Source organism: Cornus florida, unplaced genomic scaffold, assembly GCF_030987335.1.
Source record: "Cornus florida cultivar Cherokee Brave unplaced genomic scaffold, ASM3098733v1 CherokeeBrave_3.0.0_Hap2_Chr08, whole genome shotgun sequence".
NCBI lineage: Eukaryota > Viridiplantae > Streptophyta > Magnoliopsida > Cornales > Cornaceae > Cornus > Cornus florida.
In genome coordinates, this window is record NW_026775578.1 from 29562508 (window position 1) to 29567319 (window position 4812).

Below are 4812 nucleotides of genomic sequence, written 5' to 3' on the forward strand. Positions count from 1 at the left end.
TGAAATATTGAAACAGAGAAGAGAAGAGAAGAGAAGAAAACAGAAGGAATACAACACTTACAATTTTCAGACAACCAGCATATACATGGACTACAGCTCCGCCTTCCTATATTCAGACAATGACTTGTCTTCCGATTTTCAAAGTGCCCTTTACTAGGACTCTACACACACAAAGACTATCAAATCATCATTAATGGTCTGATGTACAACCCACAATTTATTCAACATCTAGCCTACAAAGTCCTCTTTACTATTCAACTCAAACATGGACTTTGAACTTCTAATTTTGCACTAATCAATAACAGCTATCATTCATTGTAGACTTTTTATTTTTCATTTCAACATTTTAACACGGTCCGGTGTTAAAATGGAGAGTGCCGGACAAATATGGGTTTTGCCAGGCTTGAGAGCTCGCGCCGTTGCTTGAGGGCTCGTCGGATTGAGCTTAGTCGTAGTTGCTTCGAGCTACGCGGTTGGGTCAGTTGCAATTAGGTCCAGTGTTGCTCTGCTCTGGTTTTGATCTGCCTGAACTTCCTCTCTCGTCTTCGCTTAAGCTTTTCGGGTTGTCAATGGAGCATACACTGTTGGTCAATATATATGTATACATATTCAGGCCATAGACACCACAAATTCAAACTTGTTTCACCGCCGAACACTTTGCCGTCGCCTTCAGACCGCCATCCGCCGTTCTGTTCATCCATGTTCGCTGCCAATTCTGTTATTTTTATTCTTGTTGGCCCGGTTCTGTCCATCCGTGCTTCTCGCCGTTCAGACCTTTATCATCGTAGTCGCTGCCAGTATCGAAGCTCTCTTCTGGGTCTAGCTCACTAAGTGAGTATCGACCCCAGAACCATCTTTCCTTGCTCACCGAACAATCCTGCCGCCCTCTTCACCGCCGTTCAGTCACTTCATCGGTCAGTTCAATGTCAACGTTCAGCTTGCCGTTTCTCGTTGTTTCTTGCCGTTAAAACAGCTTCGAGACCGGCGAGGGCAGGCCACGCTCGGGGCTTGACGAGAAAGTGTTGATGCATCAGGTGTTATGGGTTTGTTAATATTAGGGCACCATTGTCCTTCTGGGTTTGGGTGGCGTTCCCTGAGATTTAGAGGGAAGAGAAAAAGAGAGGAGAGAGGAAAAGATTTCAAAACTTTGACAATTGGACTGCCACGTAATAAGCCACCTAAATTCTGTTTAGGAGATCGGTCTAATTTGTCTGCCTATCAATATATATAAATATTGAATGTACCCAAAGTAGCCCAGAATTGATGAAATTATGATCATATATAATTGAGAAGTGCTGTTCAAGCGCAAATGACCGTCTATTCATAATTGGTTATAAGACCAAATTACCTTTTTATATTTATTCTTTCTTTTTTATATTATTTGTACGTGTACACCTATATAATTTTGATTTTTTCTTTGCTTACATACTTTATTATTTCCTTTCTCTTTTTTTCAATTGATTTTAACTATTTATATACTCGGGTTTCTCACTGTTTTTCTTTCCTTTTTTATTTTTATTTTTATTTTTTCAATTATTTCCTTTTCTTTGTTCACACACATATATAGTAATTTACCAAATTACCCTTTTATATTATTTCCTCTTTCTTTCCTTTGTTTGTTACATATATTTTAACTTTATATGTTCACCTTGATGAATTTTTTATTGGGTTTATGTAATTTATTCGAAATAATATTATAAAATTTAAGTTTTAGTTAATATGTAAAACAAGAGAATTATGGTTTTCTAATTTATTTACAATATGGTAAATTACTATATATGTGTGTGAACAAAGAAAAGGAAATAATTGAGAAAAAAAAAAAAGAAGGAAAGAAAAACAGTGAGAAACCCGAATATATAAATAGTTAAAAATAACTGGGAAAAAAAAAGAGAGGAAAGAATAAGGTATGTAAGCAAAGAAAGAATCAAGATTATATAGGTGTACACGTACAAGTAGTATAGAAAAGAAAGAATAAATATAAAAGGGTAATTTGGTCCTATAAGTTGAAATTTCATAGTTCCAATAAAATAGGAAAAAACAATATTAATTACGTCTTCTATGATTAATTTTTCAGCCAATAGGATGTGCGACTGTGAATAGCACTCCTCTATATAATTATGCAAAAATAATCATTAAAATATATTCATAACCATATCTCTTATTAATTAACTCAACAAGGCTTAATCCAAGCCCTAGACCACATCCATTGGTCCAACTTCCTTAAACTCAATTCCTTAACCTTTAAATAAATAAAATATATTAATTACAAATATTTTACAATTAAATCACACAAGCATAAATATACACAAAGTCAAACAAATAACTCAATCACAGCATTCTGCAAAGCAAAATAACAAGTAAAATACAAAATATAATTTAATTAAAATAAGACAATTAATCAAAACACCTAATTAAATAAAATAAATCATTTTAAATAAAATAAAAATAATTAATCTCAATTAAATTAAACCTATCATTTAAAATATTATTTTAGCTTGTTGTACACTTCACAACTTTATAAAAATGGAGGCGCAGATAGATGATGAAATCTTTAATGATCAAACTATGGAGGCACAGATAGATGAAATATTTGAAGATGAGAATGATGATGTTCAGGTTAATGTGCCGCAGTCTGAGTCGCGATCAATGGATCAATTACGTGATCATATTGCTAATAGTATATGAAATATAATTCAGTACCATTGATATTGGATTTAAGTGTTTAACATGTTTTGATAACTTTAATAACTACTTTATTTCAATTCTCTTTTAGGATTTGGATAACTGTAATAATTTTGGTCATTTTAACTCTCCATTTTAACTATCTTTTAGGATGTGGATAATTGTAATAACTTGTGCCAAGTATACATTACACATTTTACCACTTCTATATGCAGACATGTATGAGATACAGGGTGAAGGGCCACCTTGTGCATGTGGAAGGGTCCAATGAATTTTTATACAGCTGGAACTCTAAAAAATTATGAATGTTCATTAAATAGATGTCCAGCTTGGGAGGTATAGAATCCCTTGAATGTCATTTTTTTTGTACATACATGTTATTGTCACAGGGGCATTATAATTATATACAAGTGTTTGATGTTTTAGTCACATGCTCGTACATTTATATGGTTGGATGACATGCACTAATGTGTGCAAGTCACGTGGATCAAGAGTCAGAGAATGTGATACCCCTCGATTCTAGAGCCTCACAGAACCAGCTTGGCAGGTCCGTTTTGAGTCTGAAATTCCATTTTTTTATCATGCATCTAAGTCCTAAATTGATTTCCATAATGATTATGAAGCAATTATACACAATTAGAGCAATTTAAATCCAAGTTTTCATGCATCAATTTACAAGATCCAATTTTGTATAAACTCACATATATATACACATATACAAGTTAACTTTAATCAATTGTAGCATAGAAACATGTTTTAATTCCTCTGTTTAAATCCCTTAAAACCAATCTAGAGATGCATAGAACAAGGGATTAATTAAGGGGAAGAGTAAAATGTAGAACTTGCCTTACGGTTTTTGGATTAAAAACCAACCTCTTTTTTCTCCAGTCTTCTTTTTCAACGTCGGCAGCCTTCGAATTGATGTCGTCTGCTCCTTGTGGTTCGGTCTAACCCCACGTACAAGCCCTTTCTCTTCTTTCCTTGGTTTGGCTGCTTCTTCTCTCTCAATCCTCACATCACCTTTCTTTCTCTCTTTCTGCTTACACGTTAAAACTCCCTGCCCCAAGCCATAGTATACACATATATATATATATATATACACCCATATACCCTAAACCTAGTTTGTGTACAAATAGGTTACGTAATGAATACATAAATAATATGAAATAAACACAAATATTTATATATATAAATAACAATGCCACACATATAATATATATATATATATATATATATATATACACAAATATACACAAATATATATAAATATGAATGGATGAATACACTTATTGGCCTTAAGTCCTTTTAGTCCCTCTAGGCCTTTACCTAAACCCCAAGACCAACTCCATTGACCCAAGTCACCTCAAGCCCAAAACATCACTATTATATTTGACATAGATAGGCACATAAACTCTATGAAATAGTAAAATTTTATTTATCGGGGTAAATAACAGGACTCTTTTTTTATTACTTCAACGTTAGCATAAGCAACTTTGTTTATTAAATCTTTGCGGGGCAATGACGCAGCTAGTGAGGTACTAACTGAGGCGCGTCAATTGCTGGTTGAAAACTATTTCCAAAACTTTGTTTATTAAAGCGGATGGCAATATAAAGAAACACATTAACAGGCTTAACAGCTATATCTAACTGGGGTGTCAAAGTGATTTTTAAAAAATTTCAACTTATAGAATGTTGTAGAGAGATGGCCTGCGGGGACGGAGATTTCATTTTGGATATATATTCTAGAACATTGAACATTTGATAAATTAATGAAAAAAAAAAAAAACCATTTGATAAATTGAAGAAAATTTTAGAAAAATATAGAATTTATAAATGGGTATACATTTAAGTGGAGAATTCTAGATCCTACATCTTAACCATTAACTCCAATTCATCCAACTTGTCCATCAAGAAAGAACTATAAATAAATATGAGCCACAACTATAACAAGAAGTCTGTGAGAGTGAAAAGTTTAGGAGTGAGGGAGTGTAACAAGTTACATGCTTTATTCACGTAGGTAAATTTTGAATAATTCAGCTGAAATGTTATGTGTGCGTAATGTCCATAGCTCATAAAGTAATTTACTTATATTTTTTAAATCCAATGGGTAGGGTATTGTAGTCGTTTTGA

The 4812-nt window shown here is 33.2% G+C and overlaps 1 pseudogene; it reads left to right on the forward strand.

Moving 5' to 3' along the window:
- Window positions 1-4186: 4186 nt before the first annotated feature.
- Window positions 4187-4321, forward strand: LOC132271990 (U4 spliceosomal RNA; annotated as a pseudogene).
- Window positions 4322-4812: the final 491 nt, after the last annotated feature.